The following is a 25,531-nucleotide window of genomic DNA, read 5'->3' as shown; positions in this document are numbered from 1 at the left end:
ATGATGCGAAGAAACAATATTTACAAGAGATTCCTTCATGAGGAAGGAAAGAAGGAAGAATTTATATATATATGGAAGAGGCTTTGTTTTTTTTTTTGAATGAGGTAACTAGCCTTAATGATCATGACATGCATTTTGGACTCAACGGCCTAATCTATCAAACTGATCTAATCATTCCTTCTGTTATTCCTTCGGGCCTTGAAATCGTGCTTGTTTGTATTAATTCTTTGCATCAGTTTCACGACTTACTTTCGACTAGTGGTGCCCCGAGAGATTTTCATCGACAAGTCTCTCTCATTTATTTATCTCTATTTACAGTCGTCTTACAGTGCCTGTGAGGATTTTCACTAGTAAGACTCTCTCATTTATTTATCTCTACTTACCGTCGTTCTACAGTGCCTGTGAGGGTTTTCACTAGTAAGACTCTCTCATTTTTTTCTTTTTTTTTTCTTTTCTTGATTCCTTGAGTGAGAACGATGACCATGTCCTCCATATGACAGCCATTGCTCATTGCGGATTTTCATTGGCATTCTCAAAACTGATCCGGAGGTCTTGTTTGGAAGGCTTTTGGATATAGTTAGAAAGAAAGGACGACATGAAGGCTTAAAATAAACTCAATATGATGGGTTTTACATTTACAACTCTTGGAATCGACTATTTAAAAAATAAACTAAAACAAACTCATGTCCCAGGTTTAGATACTGGATTTTTTTTATTTTTTATTTTTGGAGTTCTTATTTAGTTGGACCGAACCGTGTAAGGCTGCCTACGTATCCCTTTTTTTATGGAGTCAGGTCAAACGTAATTCAAACATCTGACCTAACTATTTTTTTTATCTTTCTTTTTTCTTTTTTCTTTTTCTCTTTTTTTTTTCTTTTTTTTTTTCAAAATAAGTTGCCCCAACTTTTATTTTCTTGGGGCATGGATCTTTGACTGTTCTTTTCTTATTCTTTTTTTTCACTTGAACTTTCTAAGAGTTGCCCCAGTTTGTACTCTAGGGGCATGAACTTTTCTTTTTATTTTTTTAATTTCATTTTTGTTTTGACTTTTGACTCTAAACTTGATTCCAAAAGAGGGTGGTCAAAGAAAATTACACAAGCTCAAAAGGGGTAACGAAGGGTATAAAGTGTTTGAATAGCAGAAAAAGGGCCTCCCAGCCTCGAGAACGCCAAACATAGTATCCTTTCGTGATCACAACATTGATGAACATGTCTGTCTTTTTGGTGTGTCGTGGTCAAAAGACACTTTCCATCAATTAATGTCAAATTTTCCACCAAACTTCAGTTAATTCTTCCTTAAACCCGATCTTCACAATGATTTGAAGGTAAAGATCATTAACCCCACAGATATGACTATTCTAGTTCCACATGAATTTGAACCGAGCTTAATTCCAAAGTGTTTCGACTGTGTATTCATCCTTAAAAGTGTCTTGTTCTCAGTTAACTAGTTCAAGACTAAATCAGTTATCTAGGATCTGACCAAAAATTTTGCTTGCATGTCATGTCACTAGAACTAGCGTAAAAAGAACTATGCACAAAATGGACACAAATTGACTGACTATTTTTTTTATTGAATAAAGGATAGCGGGATCAGATAACATAAAAAGAAGAAGAAATGACGACAAAATAAGCTACCATGTCTCCTTAATGGATAAAAGATGAGTGACTTTCCAGTTACTAAGCGACATCTTAGCCACGGACTTGCACATCAGTATTACTACGACATTCAACCATTTTTATTGCTATGGATTCAGCACTCAAATTTTTACTTTTGATTAAACCGCTCCCCATATTGGCTATCAGATTTTAGGACTTACAACATGTGAACTTTCACAATAACTAATTTTCCAAAGGACTTCGACGAATTCGCATGTCTCCCTATCATCACAGATCAGCCAAGCAGAACATGTCTTGTTGCTCAAAACTGGTAGAAGTCAGCCAACATTTGCCTCCATTTTTATCACCAACTTGTCTACTTGCCTTTTCGTGACCTTAGTTGGATCAATAATAGTGGTTCTTGTTCCTTCAGTTGAGAAGATGATAGAGTGATCCTGGATTATTTTCGTGATTCACCATTGCAAACCAACAAACCAACCACATTTAACTAGCTTTTATTTCAAAATAACAAGCATGTTAGAATGCACACATTCTTCCTCTCTTTCTTCTGTTGTTTTTCAAAACCATTCGATCGAACCTGATGTGGGTTGCCTAAGTATCATGTGGGAACATGAATCAGATCTTGCGTAGTTCGGAAAGATCAAAAATAAAATAGATAAACTAATTCTTTTTTTTTTTACTCATATACAAATAATCCGACAAAATCTCCTAGCAACTAAAATATTTTTAATTTTTTTTTTTGGGAATTGGTGAAAGACATACTTCTAAAGAAGAAAGAAAATATTTTTGGATTTTGATTTTTTTTTTTTTTGTAAATTTCAAAAGAAAGAAAATATTTTTTAGGATTTTAATTATTTTTTAATTTTGGGAGAACTTCTTTTTTTTTAAAAAAAAGGAAGAAAATATTTTTGAATTTTTGGATTTGACGTTTGTGATGACCCAAAAGGTCATCTTATGTTTTAGAACTCAAATCTGCGCTCTTAAGCCTTAAAAATCTCATTTTTACCCCCATCAATTTGTGTGCGCAGTCCGGGCAGGTTTCCGGAAAGCTTTTATGTTGAAAATTGATGAAAATAAGAATTTATGCCTTAAAAGTTGATTTTAGTTGACTTTGGTCAATATATTTGGTAAACGGGCCCGGATCCGTATTTTGACGGTCCCGGTGGGTCCGTATCGAATTATGGGACCTGGGCATATGCCCGGAATCGAATTCGAAGGTCCCTAGCTCAAGTTATGATTTTTTGATGAAAATTAAAAGTGTGGAAATTATTTGTTTTAAAGAAATGATTGATGTTTGGAATTGTTAGTACCGGGTCAATATTTTGGTTCCGGAGCCCGGTACTGGTTCATTATGATATTTAAAACTTGTATGTGAAATTTGGTGAGAAACGAGTTGATTTGACATGATTCGGACGTCCAGTTGAGAAAATAGATATTTTAAAGTGTTCTTGAGAATTTCATTCGATTTGGTGCTAAATTCGGAGTTCTAGGTGTTATTTTGGCGATTTGATAGCGCGAGCAGGCCCGTGTGATATTTTTAGACTTGTGTGCATGTTTGGTTTGGAGCCTCGCGGGCTCGGGTGAGTTTCGGATAGGCCACGGGATGTTTTGGTCTTGGGAAAAATTTGGTTTTCTACAGATTCTAGTGTCTGGCATATCCTTCTTCGCGTTCGCGAAAGTCCTCTCGCGAACGCGAAGAGTAAACAGGTAAGGCTGAGACATCTTCTTCGTGAATGCAAAAATCTGCTCGCGAACGCGAGGTGATGGGGATTTACCCTCCGCGAACGCGACCGGCTCATCGTGAACGCGAAGCACTTGGGGACCTGGGGGAGGGTTGGTCGTTCCTTCATCGCGAACCCGAGCAATGCGTCACGAACGCGAAGGCTAGGGAAGAGTAACCATCGCGAACGCGAGCAGGGTCTCGCGAACGTGAAGGCTTGGCAGCCAGTACCCTTCGCGAACGCGACAGTAGCATCGCGAACGCGATGCACACTGTCGCCCAGTGCATAAAACAGAATCAAACACGGGCTTAAGCCATTTCTTCAACATTTTTCAAGAACCAAACGGGTAGAAGCGATTTTCAAGAGTCATTTTCTTCCCCAAAGTGTTGGTAAATGATTCTAAACCATTTTCTTTCAATTAACCATTATATTTCTTGAATTATCAACTTAAAATCTAGAGTTTTCATGGTAGAATTAAGGGTTAGGGTAGAAATTAGGAATTTCGGAAATTTGGGGATTTAGACCTCAATTTGAGGTCGGATTCCAAAACCAATTATATATTCAGGCTCGGGGGTGATTGGGTAAATGGATTTTGGTCTGAACCTCGGGTTTTGACCAAGCTGGCCCGGGGTCGATATTTTGACTTTTTGGAGGAAAATTTGGGAAATTTAATTTATGTAATATGATTGATTCCTTTAGAAATATTTGATTTTATTGAGTCATTTTTGAATAGATACAAGTGGTTTGGAGGTGAATTCCAAAGGAAATGCTGTGATTGAGAATTAAGTGGCCTTCGGAGCGAGGTAAGTGTTGTGTCTAACCCTGATTTGAGGAAATTAGGAACTTTAGATTACTTGCTAAGTGAAATTCATGTGAGCGGCGTATATGTGAGGTAACGAGTACTTATGCGACGCCAATTTATCTGTTTTCCATATTTCTCTGTTTTTCTTATATTGTCTCATTCCTATGCCTAATTGCTACGTGTTATACTAGTGTTGTTCAATTTATCGTTCTTATCATGTTTACGGATTTTCTGGTAATAATTGAGTTTTTATTTCAAAGTTGAGATTGATATTATGGAACCAAATGTTGAAGTAAGGTTTGTACTTGTTATTCTATCTCCCTGTTGTTATTTATGCATTGCATTATGGTAAGGGAGAGTGCTAATGCACGAAGGGTGATGCCGTGCCATATTGTGAGTGTTAATGCACGAAGGGTGATGTCGTTCCATATTGTGAGTGTTAATGCACGAAGGGTGATGTCGTGCCATATTGTGAGTGTTAATGCACGAAGGGTGATGTCGTGCCATATTGTGAGTGTTAATGCACGAAGGGTGATGCCGTGCCATGATATGAGAGTTAATGCATGAAGGGTGATGACGTGCCATTTCTATTAATTTTATGGTGAGATTGAGAGTAAAAGCACGAAGGTTGATGCCGTGCATTTTTCCTTACCGTATTTACTATTCCTGTTGATTCATGGTATATTGACTGCTCCGGTGATCATTCTGTTGTAGTTCTTTATCTTGTATTCCCCACAGTATGTTCCCCTCCCGACATTTGCTATTTAGTTCTTCATTTTCTGTTATTTGTATATACACTGTTAAATTGTATAGGTTGATTTGTAGGTGCCTTGCCTTAGCCTCGTCACTACTTCATCAAGGTTAGGCTCGGCATTCACCAGTACATGTGGTCGGTTGTACTGATACTGAACTCTGCACTTTCTGTGCAGATTTTGATACCGGCTCGGGTTGATCGAGATTTTGCTATTGGTCCGCTGTCCGGAGACTCAAGGTAGATCTGTCGGCGTTCACAGACATTGAAGTTCTCGTCTATCTTTTCTGTTCTACTGTTTCTTTCATTCAGACAGTTGTATTTCTTTGAAACTATTACTTGTAGAAAGTTCTAGAATGCTCGTGAATTGTGACTTCAGATTCGGGTGGTAGTAATTAATACAGTTTTATGATATTTCGTACTTATTATATTTCATCTTTGTTAGTTATTGTTAATTACTGAATGGGAATAAGGACTTGGTTTAATGATTCTCTAACGTTGGCTTGCCTAGTAAGTGAAATGTTAGGTGCCATCACGGTCCCGTTGGTGGGAAATTTCGGGTTGTGATAACGTCTCAAAGAAAAACTTCTAAAGAAGGAATTAAAGAAAAATATCTTTTTGGATTTTTGAAAATTGGGGACCGGAACCGATGAGGTTTGCCTACGTATCTCACATCCGGTGAGAATCAGACCCGCGTAGTTCGGTCGGTGTTGACATAACAGAAAAACATGATTTTCTTTTTGTTTTTGGTTTTTTGTTTTTTGTTTTTGAAAATATTTGGCTTATTTTTTAAATGACTCTTTTTTTTTTTTCAAAATTACGGCAGAGTTTTAGGACTTTTCAAATACCTGAATTTTTTAGAAGTGGGTAAGTTTCTTTCTCCTCACTCTTGTTTTTTCTTGATTTTCTTTCCCTATTCTAGAAGATGTTCAACATGCAAGCCGAAATAAACAAGTGCACAAGTAGCAAGTTAAATGCATCAGGATGGTCTTTTAAATTGGGTACACCTGTCCTAGACGGACCCAACCCGTGTGTTGAGTCCCCAAAATCAAATGCACGTGATGCAAACAAACGTACCTACTAGGGATCCCGCATGAGGTTCGTTCTTCTATGTTTAAATCCTGGTGGAGAAAGGTATCTAGACTGCCTTACTCGAACGGACAACTCGAGCCGAGGAGGGTCACCGTACCGGTAGCATTACTTTCCGTCTTAGCTGGTGGTGCTCCTTGCCTAAAATATGTCTGACTAAAAATCCTTCACCGGGTGGCAAGCACCTCGACTATCTCAAAGAAAGCGGGCTATGTCAAGCAAATGCCCAATTTTAATTTCAAGAAGACTCAGAGGGGTGCGTGAGAAGACAATTTATATATACAGTTCAATAATATCAAAGCAGTAAAAAGCAGGCAAGTAGTACATTAGACACAAATAAATCACCGCATATACAAAATAAATAAAGGCAAATAAAAGTCAACATTTACAAGCTCGAATTCTGATATCCCCAGCAGAGTCGTCAGAGCTGTCACACCCCTTTTCTACCCCAAAAGATGTATAGTTATGGATTGTACGTTAAAGAGTTTTTCCAATTAAAGTGACAAACTTGAGTATGGATTGTTTTATTTACAGAGTCGCCACTTGGAATTGAGTTTTTGGGTGTTTCAAGTCACCTTTTATTTGAATCCCTAGTCAAATAAAGGTTTGACTCTATTATTATTGGTCTGCGAAAATAAAATTCGGGGAGAAATTCTGTTGACTGGGGAGAAAGTATAAGGAATTCTCAGAGTCTCATGGTTCTAGCACGGTTGCTTTATTGACTATATTTGGCTTTAATTATTTTTGGATAAAGTGTGTTGTATTAATTTTCATGTTTTACCTATGTCCGCTTTTATTGCTTGATTAGATTTACGAAAATTATCTTGAAATAAGTCACGCGTACGTGTACTTGTCTCATTTGGCGTGTCAAGAATCATGTCGCGCGTACGTGTACTCGTCTCATTTGGCGTGTCAAGAATCATGTCACGCGTACGTGTACACAATTCACAACACTTACTTATTTAAGATTGTTTGGCCAAAGTCGCGCGAACTCGTACCTTGATTTATTTTGAGAATCACAATTATGTCTCGCGAACATGTACACAATCATGATAATAGATTAAAAGCGCGCCTAAAAGTATACTAGCGGTGTTCATTATTCTTCCTAAACTTTGAGATTATTGTGAGGTTGTGAATTATGAAGTAGTTGCGGAAAAATATAGTATTTAGCTATTGATGATTATTTATTACAGAATTTTCTTTATTAATTAAGAATATGGATATGCCATCAGTAAAATAACAATTAGAAATCCACAAGCCCACTAACAATATAAATACACTAAATTATTTAAACTAACTCTCAAAATCAATGTATCAAATTAGACATACAGCAGCAACTAAGAATAAATGTGTAAGTCAATGATTGAGTTCCTAACCCATTAAATAAAACACTTTTATATAAAGATATAATCTAAATCATGTCTCTCTAGGAACCTTGATCCACTCAAATACATTAAACAATAAAAAATTCATGTCATTATTGGAAAGGTTAAAAAAAACAATCAAATTTGAGCTCAAACAGCGAATTCTTAAGGAAGTGCTTCAAACCTAAACTAATAGATTAAAGCGTAAACCAACGGAATCACCATCCAAGCAATACATAATTATTTTGAGCAAATATGCGGCAGGATATTTCAGGCAAGAATTTTGCCATAATAAACTCAAACCCACATCTAAGCAAAACACCAACAGATACGTGAAACAAAGACTTGAGATAAGAGATTGAACCTTTAGCAACAACAAATATTCCTTTATTAGCAAACTCCTCCAATGAAGTTACAACAACTAAAATCGATGCCGAATGGAGTCAAACAAAGACAGCCCGCTGGAACTCAAACGTGATCCCACCGGAGACCCCCCTTTTGTTGTACTATTTTTCGCTCAGATTTGAAACACCAAAAATTGGGTTTTTCCTGCTGGTTTTTTGCTCGGTTTGAGAGGCTGTTTGACTGTTTTTTGTGGTTGAAACCAGTAGCTGGTGATTAAGAGGAGTAGAAGAAAGCTACTTATTTTGTGTGAAGATGACGAGCTTAATTGTGGGCTTTGACGTTAATGGTGAAAAATGAGAAGGGAAGAAGATGAGCGTGTGGTTAGGAAGAAGAGAAAGCTCGGCTCCTCCTTTTGTGTTTTTCTTGCCCCTTTAGCTCTTAGGTGCTAATTTTTATCCGATTTCTTCTCCCTCCTTTGCGAAGAGAACGTCCCCCTTTTTTCTCTCCCCTCTTTTTTGATTTTCCTCTTCCACTTTTTTATTTTCCTCCTCCCCTTTTTGACTTTCCTCCTCCCTCCCCTTTTTAACTTTCCTCCTCTCTTTTTTGATTTTTCTCCTCCCCTTTTTGACTTTTTGTTGTATGTGTTTGGAGTAGAGATGAATCTCCTTTTTTTTTTGTGAGTATCCGTGTGTGTTGGTGGAGGGATTATGTGAGGGATGTGCATGGGGAAAGTGAGAGTGTGAGTGGAAATATATTTACACATAGTCAAAAATTAGGTGCTCACATGTGCTAAACTCAAAATTATTCGAATAGAAGTCATTTTAACAACGTGTGAGAAAATTTTGTCAAAATCAATACCTTTCTTCTGCTCGAAGCCTTTTACCACCAATCGAGCTTTGTATCTGACAAGCTTGCCATTTTCATATTTCTTGAGTTTAAAGACCCATTTGCATTTGAGTGGTCTTTTACACTTTGGAAGTTCAACCAGCCTGTACGTGCAATTTTTCTGTAGAGATTTCATCTCTTCTTGCATGGCTTTCATCCACTGGTTCTTTTCTGGATGAGATAATACCTCCTTAAGACTTTCTGGCTCCCTTTCATCACTAATATGGACATACTCTGTGGAAAGGTACCTACATGACTCTACCCTTGGCCTCTCTGATCTCCTCAGAGGTTGAGGTTGTTCTTCTTCCTGAGTGGGGTTCTACACTTGCTCGACACCATCATCAAGTTGCCCCCCTGCTCAATAAACTCACCAGGTTGCTCCCCCTGCTCGGCAACCTTGTCGGTCCTACTTTCTGCACTTGTGTGATTGTTAGAAGTAGAAGGAATAGTAACAAGATTAAGAATTATACCATTCTTGGCCTTCTCTCGCATATCATTAGCAGTTCCAACTTCACTTTCTCGAAAGACTACATCTCTGCTTCTGATGAACTTCTTTATTACAGGATCCCACAATCTGTATCTGAAATCTTCATCTCCATATCCGATGAATATGCAAGGAACAAATTTATCATCCAGCTTTGTTCTTTGCTCCTTTGGTACATGTGCAAAAGCTCTGGAATCGAACACCTTCAGATGCGAGTAGGACACCTCCTTATTGGTCCAAACTCTCTCTGGGATGTCAAACGCCAACAGAACTGATGGACTCATATTGATGAGGTAACATGCGGTCTGAGCTGCTTCACCCCAGAATGACTTAGGCAGTTTAGCCATTCTGAGCATGCTTCTCACCTTCTCCATAATGGTGCGGTTCATCCTTTCGGCTACGCTATTGTGTTGTGGGGTTCCAAGAACTGTCTTTTCATGTCTGATCCAATGGCTCGAACAGTACTCTTCAAATTCCATTGAAGTGTACTTACCTCCATTATCACTTTGGAGACTCTTTAGCTTTTGGCATGTCTCCCTTATCACCATAGCATGAAACTTCTAAAAAACTTGAAACACCTAATCTTTGGTATTCAAAATATAAACCCATAATTTTAGTGAAGCATCATTAATAAAAGTAATAAAATATTTGTTAACGCCCATCGATTCAATTTTCATTGGACCACAAATATCAGAATATACCAAATCAAGTATATTCAATTTGAGATATTTTCATCGACAAGTCTCTCTCATTTATTTATCTCTATTTACAGTCGTCTTACAGTGCCTGTGAGGGTTTTCACTAGTAAGACTCTCTCATTTATTTATCTCTACTTACCGTCGTTTTACAGTGCCTGTGAGGGTTTTCACTAGTAAGACTCTCTCATTTTTTTTCTTTTTTTTTCTTTTCTTGATTCCTTGAGTGAGAACGATGACCATGTCCTCCATATGACAGCCATTGCTCATTGCGGATTTTCATTGGCATTCTCAAAACTGATCAAGAGGTCTTGTTTGGAAGGCTTTTGGATATAGTTAGAAAGAAAGGACGACATGAAGGCTTAAAGTAGACTCAATATGATGGGTTTTACATTTACAACTCTTGGAATCGACTATTTCAAAAAAAAAAAAGTAAAACAAACTCATGCCCCAGTTTTAGATACTGGATTTTTTTAATTTTTTATTTTTGGAGTTGTTATTTAGTTGGACCGAACCGTGTAAGGCTGCCTACGTATCCCTTTTTCTAAGGAGTCAGGTCAAACGTAGTTCAAACATCAGACCTAACTATTTTTTTTATCTTTCTTTTTCTTTTTTCTTTTTCTCTTTTTTTCTTTTCTTTTTTTTTCTTTTTTTTTCTTTCTAAATAAGTTGCCCCAACTTTTATTTCCTTGGGGCATGGATCTTTGACTTTTCTTTTCTTATTCTTTTTTTTTCACTTGAACTTTTTAAGAGTTTCTCCAGTTTGTACTCTTGGGGCATGAACTTCTCTTTTTATTTATTTTATTTTATTTTTGTTTTGACTTTTGACTCTAAACTTGATTCCAAAAGAGGGTGGTCAAAGAAAATAACACAAGCTCAAAAGGGGTAACGAAGGGTATAAAGTGTTTGAATAGCAGAAAAAGGGCCTCCCAGCTTCGAGAACGCCAAACATAGTATCCTTTTGTGATCACAACATTGATGAACATGTCTGTCTTTTTGGTGTGTCGTGGTCAAAAGACACTTTCCATCAATTAGTGTCAAATTTTCCACCAAACTTCAGTTAATTCTTCCTCAAACCCGATCTTCACAATGATTTGAAGGTAAAGATCATTAACCCCACGGGTATGACTATTCTAGTTCCACATGAATTTGAACCTAGCTTAATTCCAAAGTGTTTCGACTGTGTATTCATCCTTAAAAGTGTCTTGTTCTCAGTTAACTAGTTCAAGACTAAATCAGTTATCTAGGATCTGACAAAAAATTTTGCTTGCATGTCATGTCACTAGAACTAGCGTGAAAAGAACTATGCACAAAATGGACACAAATTGACTGACTGTTTTTTATTGAATAAAGGATAGTGGGATCTGATAACATAAAAAAAAGAAGAAATGACGACAAAATAAGCTACCATGTCTCCTTAATGGATAAAAGATGAGTGACTTTCCAGTTACTAAGAGACATCTTAGCCACGGACTTGCACATCAGCATTACTACGACATTCAACCATTTTTATTGCTATGGAGTCAGCACTCAAATTTTGACTTTTGATTAAACCGCTCCCCATATTGGCTATTAGATTTTAGGACTTACAACATGTGAATTTTCACAATAATTAATTTTCCAAAGGACATCGACGAATTCGCATGTCTCCCTATCATCACAGATCAGCCAAGCAGAACATGTCTTGTTGCTCAAAACTAGTAGAAGTCAGCCAACATTTGCCTCCATTTTTTATCACCAACTTGTCCACTTGCCTTTTCGTGACCTTAGTTGGATCAATAATAGTGTTTCTTGTTCCTTCAGTTGAGAAGATGATAGAGTGATCCTGGATTATTTGTGTGATTCACCATTGCAAACCAACAAACCAACCATATTTAACTAGCTTTTATTTCAAAATAACAAGCATGTTAGAATGCACACACTCTTCCTCTCTTTCTTCTCTTTTTTTTCTTCAAAATCATTCGATCGAACCTGATGTGGGTTGCCTACGTATCATGTGGGAACATGAATCAAATCTTGTGTAGTTCGGAAAGATCAAAAATAAAATAGATAAACTAACTCTTTTTTTTATTACTCATATACAAATAATCCGACAAAATCTCCTAGCAACTAAAATAATTTTAATTTTTTTTTTGGGAATTGGTGAAAGAAATACTTCTAAAGAAGAAAGAAAATATTTTTGGATTTTGAATTTTTTTTTTTTTTTTTTTGTAAATTTCAAAAGAAAGAAAATATTTTTTAGGATTTTAATTATTTTTAAAATATGGGAGAAAGACTTTTTTTTTAAAAGGAAGAAAATATTTTTGAATTTTTGGATTTGACGTCTATGATGACCCAAAAGGTCATCTTATATTTTAGAACTCAAATCTGCGCTCTTAAGCCTTAAAACTCTAATTTTTACCCCCTCGATTTGTGTGCGCAGTCCGGGTAGGTTTCCGGAAAGCTTTTATGTTGAAAATTAATGAAAATAAGAATTTATGCCTTAAAAGTTAATTTTAGTTGATTTCGGTCAATATATTTGGTAAACGGGCCCGGATCCGTATTTTGATGGTCCTGGTGGGTCCGTATCCAATTATGGGACCTAGGCGTATGCCCAGAATTGAATTCGAAGGTCCCTAGCTCAAGTTATGAATTTTTGATGAAAATTAAAAGTCTTGAAATTATTTATTTTAAAGAAATGATTGATGTTTGGAATTGTTAGTACCGGGTCCATATTTTGGTTCCGGAGCCCGGTACAGGTTCATTATGATATTTAAGACTTGTTTGTGAAATTTGATGAGAAACGAGTTGATTTGACATGATTCGGACGTCCAGTTGAGAAAATAAAAATTTTAAGTGTTCTTGACAATTTCATTCGATTTGGTGCTAAATTCGGAGTTCTAGGTATTATTTTAGTGATTTGATCGCACGAGCTGGTCCGTATGATATTTTTAGACTTGTGTGCATGTTAGGTTTGGAGCCCCGAGGGCTCGGGTGAGTTTCAGATAGGCCACATGATGTTTTGGTCTTGGGAAAAATCTGGTTTTCTGCAGATTCTTGTGTGTGGCATATCCTTCTTCGCGTTCGCGAAAGTCCTCTCGCGAACGCGAAGAGTAAACTGGTGAGGCTGAGATTTATTCTTCGCTAATGTGAAGGTATGGTCGCGAACGCGAAGTGATGGGGATTTACCCTCCGCGAACGCGACCGGCTCATCGCGAACGCGAATCACTTGGGGACCTAGGGGAGGGTTGGTCGTTCCTTCATCGCGAACGCAAAGGCCAGGGGAGAGTAACCATTGCGAACACGAGCAGGGTCTCGGGAACGCGAAGGCTTGGAAGCCAGTACCCTTCGCGAACACGACAGTGGCCTCGCGAACGCGATGCACACTGTCGCACAGTGCATAAAACAGAATCAAACACGGGCTTAAGCCATTTCTTCAACATTTTTCAAGAACCAAACGGGTAGAGGCGATTTTCAAGAGTCATTTTCTTCCCCAAAGTGTTGGTAAGTGATTCTAAACCATTTTATTTCAATTACCCGTTACATTTCTTGAATTATCAACCTAAAATCTAGAGTTTTCATGGTAGAATTAAGGGAGGGTAGAAATTAAGAATTTCGGAAATTTGGGGATTTAGACCTCAATTTGAGGTCGGATTCCAAAATCAATTATATATTCAGGCTCGGGGGTGATTGGGTAAATAGATTTTGGTCCGAACCTCGGGTTTTGACCAAGCCGGCCCGTGGGTCGATTTTTTGACTTTTTGGAGGAAAATTTGGGAAATTTAATTTATGCAATATAATTGATTCCTTTCTAAATATTTGATTTTATTGAGTCATTTTTGAATAGATACGAGTGGTTTGGAGGTGAATTCCAAAGGAAACGCTGTGATTGAGAATTAAGTGGCCTTCAGAGCGAGGTAAGTGTTGTGTCTAACCCTGACTTGAGGGAATTAGGAACCTTAGATTACTTGCTAAGTGAAATTCATGTGAGTGGCGTATATGTGAGGTAACGAGTACTTATGCGCCGCCAATTTACCTGTTTTCCATATTTCTCTATTTTTCTTATATTGTCGCATTCCTATGCCTAATTGATACGTGTTATACTAGTGTTGTTCAATTTATCGTTCTTATCATGTTTACGGATTTTCTGGTGATAATTGAGTTTTTATTTCAAAGTTGAGATTGATATTATGGAACCAAATGTTGAAGTAAGGTTTGTACTTGTTATTCTATCTCCCTGTTGTTATTTATGCATTGCATTATGGTAAGGGAGAGTGTTAATGCACGAAGGGTGATGCCGTGCCATATTGTGAGTGTTAATGCACGAAGGGTGATGTCGTTCCATATTGTGAGTGTTAATGCACGAAGGGTGATGTCGTGCCATAGTGTGAGTGTTAATGCATGAAAGGTGATGTCGTGCAATATTGTGAGTGTTAATGCACGAAGGGTGATGCCGTGCTATGATATGAGAGTTAATGCACGAAGGGTGATGACATGCCATTTCTATTAATTTTATGGTGAGATTGAGAGTAAAAGCACGAAGAGTGATGCCGTGCATTTTTCCTTACCGTATTCACTATTCCTGTTGATTCATGATATATTGACTGCTCTGGTGATCATTCTGTTATAGTTCTTTATCTTGTATTCCCCACAGTATGTTCCCCTCCCGACATTTGCTATTTAGTTCTTCATTTCTGTTATTTGTATATACACTGTTAAATTGTACAGGTTGATTTGTAGGTGTCTTGCCTTAGCCTCGTCACTACTTCGTCGAGGTTAGGGTCGATACTCACCAGTACATTGGTCCGCTGTTCGAAGACTCAAGGTAGATTTGTCGGCGTTCACACACCTTAAAGTTCTCGTCTATCTTTTCTGTTCTACTGTTTCTTTCATTCAGACAATTGTATTTCTTTCAGACTATTACTTGTAAAATATTCTAGAATGCTCATGAATTGTGACTTCAGATCCGGGTGGTAGTAATTAATACAGTTTTATGATATTTTGCACTTATTATATTTCATCTTTATTAACTATTGCTAATTACTGAATGGGAATAAGGAATTGGTTTAATGATTCTCTAACGTTGGCTTGCCTTGCAAGTGAAATGTTAGGCGCCATCACGGTCCCGTCGGTGGGAAATTTCGGGTTGTGATAACGTCTCAAAGAAAAACTTCTAAAGAAGGAATTAAAGAAAAATATCTTTTTGGATTTTTAAAAATTGGGGACCGGAACCGATGAGGTTTGCCTACGTATCTCACATCCGGTGAGAATCAGACTCGCGTAGTTTTGTCGATGTTGACATAACAGAAAAACATGATTTTCTTTCTTTCTTTTTTTTTTTGAAAATATTTGGCTTATTTTTGAAATGACTCTTCTTTGTTTTTTTCAAAATTACGGCAGAGTTTTAGGACTTTTCAAATACCTGGATTTTTTAGAACTGGGTAAGTTTCTTTCTCCTCACTCTTATTTTTTCTTGATTTTCTTTCCCTATTCTAGAAGATGTTCAACATGCAAGCCGAAACAAACAAGTGCACAAGTAGCACGTTAAATGCATTAGGATGGTCTTTTAAATTGGGTACACCTGTCCTAGACGGACCCAACCCGTGTGTTGAGTCCCCAAAATCAAATGCACGTGATGCAAACAAACATACCTACTAGGGATCCAGCATGAGGTTCATTCTTCTATGTTTAAATCCTAGTGGAGAAAGGTATCTAGACTGGCTTACTCGAACGGACAACTCGAGCCGAGGACGGTCACCGTAGCATTACTTTCCGTCTTAGCTGGTGGTGCTCCTTGCCTAAAATATGTGTGACTAAAAATCCTTCACCGGATGGCAAGCACCTCGGCTATCTCAAAGAAAGTGAGTTATGTCAAGCAAATGCCCAATTTTAATGTCAAGAAGACTCAAAGGGGGTGCGTGAGAAGATAATTTATATATACAGTTCAATAATATCAAAGTAGTAAAAAGCAGACAAGTAGCACATTAGACCCAAATAAATTACAGCATATACAAAATTAATAAAGGCAAATAAAAGTCAACATTTACAAGCTCAAATTCTGATATCCCCAGCAGAGTCGCCAGATATGTCACACCCCTTTTCTACCCCAAAAGATGTATAGTTATGGATTGTGAGTTAAAGAGTTTTTCCAATTAAAGTGACAAACTTGAGTAGGGATTGTTTTATTTACAGAGTCGCCACTTGGAATTAAGTTTTTGGGTGTTCCAAGTCACCTTTTATTTGAATCCCTAATCAAAGGAAGGTTTGACTCTATTATTATTGGTCTACGAAAATAAAATCCGGGGAGAAATTCTATTGACTGGGGAGAAGGTGTAAGGAATTCTCAGAGTCCCGTGGTTCTAGCAAAGTCGCTTTATTGACTATATTTGGCTTTAATTATTTTTGGATAAAGTGTGTTGTATTAGTTTTCATGTTTTACCTATGTCCGCTTTTATTGCTTGATTAGATTTACGAAAATAATCTTGAAATAAGTCACGCGTACGTGTACTCGTCTCATTTGGCATGTCAAGAATCATGTCACGCGTACGTGTACTCGTCTCATTAGGCGTGTCAAGAATCATGTCACGCATACGTGTACACAATTCACAACACTTACTTAAGCTTGTTTGGCCAAAGTCGCGCGAACGCGTACCTTGATTTATTTTGAGAATCACAATTATGTCCCGCGAACGTGTACACAATCAGGATAATAGATTAAAAGCGTGCCTAAAAGTATACTAGCGGTGTTCATTATTCTTCCTAAACTTTGAGATTATTGTGAGGTTGTGAATTATGAAGTAGTTGTGGAAAAATATAGTATTTAGTTATTGATGACTATTTATTACAGAATTTTCTTTATTAATTAAGAAAATGAATACGCCATTAGTAAAATAACAATTAGAAATCCACAAGCCACTAACAATATAAATACACTAAATTATTTAAACTAACTCTCAAAATCAATGTATCAAATTAGACATACAGCAGCAACTAAGAATAAATGTGTAAGTCAATGATTGAGTTCCTAACCCATTAAATAAAACACTTTTATATAAAGATATAATCTAAATCATGTCTCTCTAGGAACCTTGACCCACTCAAATCCATTAAACAATAAAAAAATTCATGTCATTATTGGAAAGGTTAAAAAAAACAATCAAATTTGAGCTGAAACAGCGAATTCTTAAGGAAGTGCTTCAAACCTAAACTAATAGATTAAAGCATAAACCAACAGAATCACCATCCAAGCAATACATAGTTCATTTGAGCAAATATGCACCAGGATATTTCAGGGAAGAATTTCGCCATAATAAACTCAAACCCACATTTAAGCAAAACACCAACAGATACGTGAAACAAAGACTTGAGATAAGAAATTGAACCTTTAGCAACAACAAATATTCCTTTATTAGCAAACTCCTCCAATGAAGTTACAACAACTAAAATCGATGCCGAATGGAGTCTAACATAGACAGCCCGCCGGAACTCAAACGTGATCCCACCGGAGACCCCCCCTTTTGTTGTACTATTTTTCGCTCAGATTTGAAACACCAAAAATTGGGTTTTTCCTGCTGGTTTTTTGCTCGGTTTGAGAGGTTGTTTGACTATTTTTTGTGGTTGAAACCAGTAGCTGGTGATTAAGGGGAGTAGAAGAAAGATACTTATTTTATGTGAAGATGACGAGCTTAATTGTGGGCTTTGACGTTAATGGTGAAAAATGAGAAGGGAAGAAGATGAGTGTGTGGTTAGGAAGAAGAGAAAGCTCGGCTCCTCCTTTTGTGTTTTTCTTGCCCCTTTAGCTCTTAGGTGCTAATTTTTATCCGATTCCTTCTCCCTCCTTTGCTAAGAGAACGTCCCCCTGTTTTCTCTCCCCTCTTTTTTGACTTTCCTCTTCCACTTTTTTATTTTCCTCCTCCCCTTTTTGACTTTCCTCCTCCCTCCCCTTTTTAACTTTCCTCCTCCCTTTTTGATTTTTCTTCTCCCCTTTTGACTTTTTGTTGTATGTGTTTGGGTTAGAGATGAATCTCCTTCTTTTTTTGTGAGTATCCATGTGTGTTGGTGGAGGGATTATGTGAGAGAAGTGTATGGGGAAAGTGAGAGTATGAGTGAAAAAATATTCACACATAGTCAAAAATTAGGTGCTTACAGCTGCTAAACTCAAAATTGTTCGAATAGAAGTCATTTTAACAACATGTGAGAAAATTTTGTCAAAATCAATACCTTTCTTCTGCTTGAAGCCTTTTACCACCAATCGAGCTTTGTATCTGACAAGCTTTCCATTTCCATATTTCTTGAGTTTAAAGACCCATTTGCATTTGGGTGGTCTTTTATACTTTGGAAGTTCAACCAGTTTGTACGTGCAATTTTTCTATAGAGATTCCATCTCTTCTTGCATGGCTTTCATCCACTGGTTCTTTTCTAGATGAGACAATACCTCCTTAAGACTTTCTGGCTCCCTTTCATCACTAATATGGACATACTCTGTGGAAGGGTACCTACATGACTCTACCCTTAGTCTCTCTGATCTCCTCAGAGGTTGAGGTTGTTCTTCTTCCTGAGTGGGGTGATACAGTTGCTTGGCACCATCATCAAGTTGCCCCCCTGCTCAATAACCTCACCAGGTTGCTCCCCCTGCTTGGCAACCTCGTCGGTCCTACTTTCTGCACTTGTGGGATTGTTAGAAGTAGAAGGAATAGTAACAGGGTTAAGAATTATACCATTCTTGGCCTTCTCTGGCATATCATCAACAGTTCCAACTTCACTTTCTCGGAAGACTACATCTCTGCTTATGATGACCTTCTTCTTTACAAGATCCCACAATTTGTATCCGAAATCTTCATCTCCATATCTGATGAATATGCAAGGAACAAATTTATTATCCAGCTTTGTTATCTGCTCCTTTGGTACATGTGCAAAAGCTCTACAACCGAACACCTTCAGATGCAAGTAGGACACCTCCTTGTTGGTCCAAACTCTTTCTAGGATGTCAAATGCCAACGGAACTGATAGACTCATATTGATCAGGTAACAGGCTGTCTGAACTGCTTCACCCTAGAATGACTTGGGCAGTTTAGCAATTCTGAGCATGCTTCTCACCTTATCCATAATGGTGTGGTTCATCCTTTCGGCTACGCCATTGTGTTGTGAGGTTCCAAGAACTGTCTTTTCATGTGTGACTCGAACAATACTCTTCAAATTCCCTTGAAGTGTACTTACCTCCATTGTCACTTCGGAGATGCTTTAGCTTTTGGCCTGTCTCCCTTATCACCATAGCATGAAACTTCTGGAAAACTTGAAACACCTGATCTTTGGTATTCAAAATATAAACCATAATTTTTGTGAAGAATTATCAATAAAAGTAACAAAATATTTGTTACTGCCCATCGATTCAATTTCCATTGGACCACAAACATCAGAATATACCAAATCAAGTATATTCAATTTTCTTTCAAACGATGTCTGAAATGAGACTCTATGCTGCTTACCAAATAAACAGTAGTCACAAGGTTTTACCATTGTACATTTGGTGTAAGAAATGAGTGATTTCTTGGAAAGAATCTGCAATCCCTTCTCGCTCATATGACCCATTCTATTGTGCCACAAATATGCAGAAATCTCATCTTGTGCCGCATTCAATTCACCTTGTTATATTTCTGCATTTGTCCTGTACAACGTGCCATGTACAACTCCCTTTGAAATCACCAATGATCCCTTGGTGAGTCTCCACTTTTGATTTGCAAAATAGTTATCGTATCCATCACGATTTAATGCAATTTTCGAGATCAAGTTCATCCGCAAATCTAGTACATGTCGCACGTCCTTCAGATCCAATGTGCATCCGACATTTGTCTTGATACAAATGTCACCAATCCCCGCAATCTTTGAATAACTTGTGTTACCTATTCTAACAAGGCCGAAATCACCTTCTACATATCTGCAAAAAAGATCTCTTATCGGTGTGGCATGGTAAGGTATTGTATCAACCACCCATTCTGACTCTGATGCTGATAAGTGCATGCATTCCTCTTCCTCGTTTATAAAGAGGACAACATTATCATTGTTTTGCACCATGGAGGTTGTGTTGTCATCATTCTTCTGGCCACTAGTTTCATCTTTACCCTTCCTTGGATTTGGACAATCTTTTTTTAAGTGAACTGGTTGATCAAAATTGTAGCAATTTCTCGCTCTTGATTTGGATCGGTTCTTAGACTTCCCACGAGCTCCGGATCTACCATAGTTGCTCGAACTCCTTTGATAACTCCTGCCTCTACCTTCTATGATGAGAGCATGTCCTTGATTTTCAGGCTTCTTTCTCATCTTCTCATTGAGTAGAAGAACCGATGTGACATCTTTCAACTCAATGGTAGTCTTACCGTGCAGGATGGTTGTTGCCAGATTATCGTACGAAGATGGCAACGAGTTCAATAGCAAGATGGCTTTATCTTCTTCCTCGATTTTCACTCCGAGATTGGCGAACTGTATGATTAGTCCGTTAAACACATTTAAATGTGACAAAAAATTCGTACCTTCACCCATATGTATGGCGTATAGCTGCTTCTTTATGTATAATTTATTTGTTAGAATTTTGGACTTGTATGGGCTTTCCAAACTTGTCCAAATGGCGCGTGCGGTGTCTTCATCAATTATGTTATTTACCACATCATCTCATAAGTGCAACCTGATTACACTAGCAACCCTTTCATCCAAGTCAGCACAATCCCCAGCTTTCATGGTATCAGGCATTTTGGCATCAGCATCTAGTACCTTGTGTAATCTTTGTTGAATGAGGAGATCTCTCATCCTTATTTGTCATGTTGAGAAACCGCTATCTCCGTAAATCTTACTTTACTCGGACATTTTTGTTTTTCACCGAGTATAGTACTACTGACAGTGAATAGTATTTCATTGAACGAGCAGAACCTGTGCTCCGATACCAGTTATTGGGAATAAACTTCCTACAGAAATAACATTCACGGTAATAAAAGCGAAATAATAACGTAGCACCGAGATACAGTAATTAGCAAGAATAAAAGAGTGATAACGACACCAAGATATTTACGTGAAAAACCCTTTTGAATAAGGGAAAAACTACGGCCCCGAGACGAGCAATTGATATCACTATAGCAAGAAATTTTACACTTTGTAGGTCCGAGTAAAATACTCCAAAGACCACTACAACACTCAAAAGAAATAACTCTCTTTTGATATTTTTACCTTACTACAATATCGCTCACTCTCTATTTTTCTCACAGACTATTTTCTTATACCTTGTCTATGAAACCTCACTCTTTCTTTCTCTCTTTGTTTTGTGTATCTTCAACTGAATCAGGAGCTATCTATTTATAGACATCTAATTCTCCTTGCTTGCATCATGGATGACATTATCATAATATAAATGTCAAACTTTCACCTTGTGAAAGTAATGAAAAATCTGACTACCCAAATCACATTTCCTGTAGATTTGGCAGCATGGTACTTTATGTCAAAGGAAGTTTGTCTTCCTTTCACATTCATGGGATGGACCCCACACTACACATAAAAACAACTCAATTAAGCTCAAGTGCCGCACAATTTAAGAGTAAAACACCAAAATATAAGGTAAATAATGAATTATGGCGAAACATCACCCATGTATGAAGAATATTATTGTATGATATACTTCATCCGTCCCAAATTATGTCGTTTTTTGCTTCTCAAAATTCAATATTTTAAAATACTTTTTTTATTATATTAACGTGAGACGAATTGCAACTGACTAGATCTTTGCTTCCTTTCCGCTTTTGTTATTGAGAGTGGAATACCCCTTAAATTATTCCTTACCATCACTGACTAGATCCTTGTTCAGGTTATGAAAGTGATAGTAGATCTGGTAATCCCTACAACTCGTGATCAACTTGCTAAGTTGGTTGGAGATCGTGATGATTACTTCAGCATTCCCTTGAAGAATCTGAAGAAGGTTAGCACCAAGTTCTTAATTGTTTCACAGAAGAGAAACATCAAAAAACAAGCCTACTTGAATGAAGTTTCTCAGAGGAATGACTCAGTATTCTTTGCTACAATTGGTAATTTTGTCATCCTTCCACCCCTTGTCACTTTAGACATTGCAATTGCGACAGGTTATGTGCAGCTATTTCCATGACTTGTATAAAGATCCACTGTTTCTGTTACTAATATAGTGAAACTCTAATAAATTGGCCTACTTCATTGCGGACACGGAGATTTCGAGTTCAACTTCAGGCGCCTTTGAAAAATCAGACCTGACTTTCTCACCACGAGGAACTATCTCCTCCATTATAGGGAAGTTCTCATCCTCGATGGCAGCGGAGATGCCCTCCGCGTGAGTAGGGAAAACCATCACTAAAGGTACCGGGTAACTTTCCTCGCTGGGACCAGAAGATTGATTAGACATAGTTAAAACGAAAGAGAGGGTATTCAAAGTAACAAGGAGTTAAAAACAACAGGGATTGCTAGGGCAGGGAAAGAAGATGCACAACAATGGAATAAGAAAAAGAAGGCACAAGGTTTCGATATGGGAAATCTGTAAAACTCGAGTGTGTGTCTTCACATACCTATTTATAAGAGCTTAGGCATCGAAACCGAGAAATTAGGTCATCATTACTTAGCACAACTATCGAAGCGACAATCCAACCAATAAACGCTTGCGAAATGACGCAACGCATCATAAATGATGTATGACGTCATAACGCCACTTTGATCCAGGAACAACGTAACCCCAAAAGTTGCGGCTCATGAAAGGCTACGTTGCCCCCTCGTCCAATCATCTCGACCACTACGAACAGAATTCGCTCATCAAGCCCGCATGAGGCCGACCTTAATAAGTGGAGGGACTAACTGTATAAGTCAAAATCTGCCCTAGAATATTTAGGACAAGATAATGCTAAAGGAAGAGTCTTCAAGCCGTTATCAGTGGAGGTCGACCAGGAAGCAGCGAGTTTCATGGCCGAGATGTCAACAAGGGTCGACGTCGAGCACCGTTGGCAAAGTTGTAACGGCTAATTTTCAAAATAGGATATTAAAGAGAATATTCTAGTGAATATTCTCTGCACTTCTACTATTAGGGTTTGTTAAGGAAATGACTCATATAAATAGAAAAGGAAGACAATGGTGTAAGGCATGTGATATTCATTTTGTAAGAATACACTTTGACAAAAGATCTTTTCTCTCTCTCTTACTAAGACACAAATATCACCTTTTCACCAAGATTTTTGTCCATATTATTCCATACTTTCCACCAGATCCGGGGATAATTCGAACATTCAAGGATTTGTCTGTCATCTATCATTGTCTGGAGGAATAACCACCTAGTTCCCCCTTTATTGGGTGAATCGTTCCTTCTATTTACTTAAATGTCATTTATTATTGTTCGTTGCTATTTAATGCTCTATTATTGCCCACATCACTTGAAATGATTGTTGCGCATCATTATTATATTTCTACCGGATCTGTCCAATGTTAGTCACGCTTTCGGAACTCGCATCTAGAAATATTATTATTAACTAGGTTTAACCCCTTAATACATAAGTTTAATTATTTGAGCCAAGGGTTACACTTTTTGGTCAATTAAGTATTGCATTTCGTGTTTAACATCTCAACCAACAAGAGAGTTGACGTATGTAGGCTTATTTAGTTATTAGAGAACTTTTGTATTAGGTCATATCATGTCTAGCTGCAAGTAGTGGTGTTCCTACATGCTGGCCTTCCGTTTCCTGTCAAAAGATTAATGTAAATAAAATCATTTGTTTTCTTCTTTTATGGTGAGGGAAAGTCTGTCCTGCCTTGCCACGGGCTATATTAGTTAATGATTGCTATTTTTTAGTCCCGTGTTATGATCCCTATTCCATCTTTAACACATCTTTAACACATTCCACGGGCTTTATCAAAAAAGTGATTCCTCTCATGGTTGAGGGGGGATGGTCTTACTATCCCTGGGGATACCATTCTTGCTTAAATTTGATTTGTGCAGTGAAAAAGTTTATTTTAGTTAGGATTTCAGTAATGAGTATGTATTTCTGCAGCTTAAGTATCATGTGAACGGTCGAGAAAAAGACTACCTGCCACAAGTTGGCCAATGGAATATGATGAATAAGTTATATAGTGCTGTTGACACTATTTAAATCTCGTCTCATCGGTTGTTTTTCATTTATGTTCAGTTCGGCACCTACTGGTGTGTACCGGTAGAAAGCCTGCGTTGCATTTTCCTTTCAGGTGATCTGAAGAAGCGAATTTGTGAGACTGAACTAGGAGTTGTCTCACAGTGCTGTTTCACAAAACATGTAAGAGTATATAAGATGAGCAAACAGTATCGATCTAGCCAATGTAGCGCTGAAAATCAATGTGAAGGTGGGAGGAAGAAACACTGTGCTTTTTTATTCTATATCAAGGCGAATTCCCCTTGTCAGCGACAGTCCTAGCATTAGTTTTTGGTGCAGATGTCACCCACTCTCACCCTGGGGAGGACTCTAGCCCATCTATTGCCGCAGTAGGAAACTTAACCAGCAAAATGAACTCCCCACAGCAAAACTACTGGGGTGAAAACTGAAGTGGCTCCAGTTCAAAGCTTTTCCAAGAGAACATGCAGAGTAATCCAGCTCCAATACATTACAATCAACCATCTCAATATGTTAGAGAACAGAAAGCAGAAGATGGCTACAATTGGAGGAAATATGGGCAGAAGAAATTGAAAGGAAGTGAGAATCCTCAGGATTTCTCATTTCTGTTTAACCATAAATCAAGTAGATATTTCCACGAACCATAACAAGATTCTTTTCTAGACTTTGAAGACAAGTACATTAAAAACATCACTTTCTGTGCCAGTAGCTAAATACATCAGTTAAGCTTTGTCCTTCATGTGCATCTGAGTTGGCTACTTTACAAAAACACTAACGTCAAACATTTCCATATGCATTTCTTATACAAAAACAGCCTGCTTTAAGGCCACAACATCCACATATAGTCATCTGCGTCATATTTGCGCTAATCCGAGCTGTATAACTCAAATGCTGGGGATCCAAGGATAGAAAAGATCTTACCTCGAATATCAGATAGGTCACACTCCCCTAACTTGTTAATTAAAGCACCCATTCCCCTTAATTTATGTACTCAATTTTCAAATTTTCAGTGTCAGAAATTAAACATAGAAAAACAAAAACAAGAGACACTGCATCATTCAAGACAAATCAAAGAATTGCATATTGATTAGTAAAAGAGAAAGGTATACAGTAAGAAGAGGGTATCAGCCACTATGCATATAACAACAACAACAACAACAACCCAGTATAATCTCACTAGTGGGGTCTGCGGAGAGTAGTATGTACGCAGACCTTACCCCTACCTTGGGGTAGAGAGGTTGTTTCCGATAGATCCTCGGCTTCCTCCCTTCAAGAACTCCCCACCTTGCTCTTGGGGTGACTCGAATTCACAACCTCTTAGTTGAAAGTGGAGGGTACTCACCACTAGACCAACCCACTGTACATACAAAACAATATTTGAGGGCCTACCCTATACAAAATTCTTTGCTTGTTCGAATCTCATCAGCAAAATTAAAGCGACTCAGATTGGACAGATCAAAACAAATACTAGTATTTCAGTAGTCCACTACGTTATTAGCATGCAACTCCAATAAATGCCTTAGACCATCTCTAAATCGTCCATAAACCTTAGAACGGTGCCTTTCTGCTACAACTATATGATGATTTGTTGTGAACTTAAACTCTGGAAATACCAAACCGTTTTTGCTGAAAAGAGTATCAATCATATTCTTCGAAGCCTCCGGTGTCAGT

The 25,531-nt window shown here is 37.7% G+C and overlaps 1 long non-coding RNA gene across 1 annotated transcript; it reads right to left on the bottom strand.

Moving 5' to 3' along the window:
- Positions 1-7,342: 7,342 nt before the first annotated feature.
- LOC142172721 (uncharacterized) lies at positions 7,343-17,760 on the bottom strand. The gene is made up of 2 exons (XR_012701759.1): positions 17,114-17,760; positions 7,343-11,737 (listed from the first exon to the last, which is right to left on the bottom strand). It is a non-coding gene; the product is annotated as an uncharacterized LOC142172721 (long non-coding RNA).
- Positions 17,761-25,531: the final 7,771 nt, after the last annotated feature.

This window comes from Nicotiana tabacum, chromosome 2 (assembly GCF_000715075.1).
Source record: "Nicotiana tabacum cultivar K326 chromosome 2, ASM71507v2, whole genome shotgun sequence".
Lineage (NCBI taxonomy): Eukaryota > Viridiplantae > Streptophyta > Magnoliopsida > Solanales > Solanaceae > Nicotiana > Nicotiana tabacum.
This window is presented reverse-complemented; position numbering and strand designations above follow the sequence as displayed.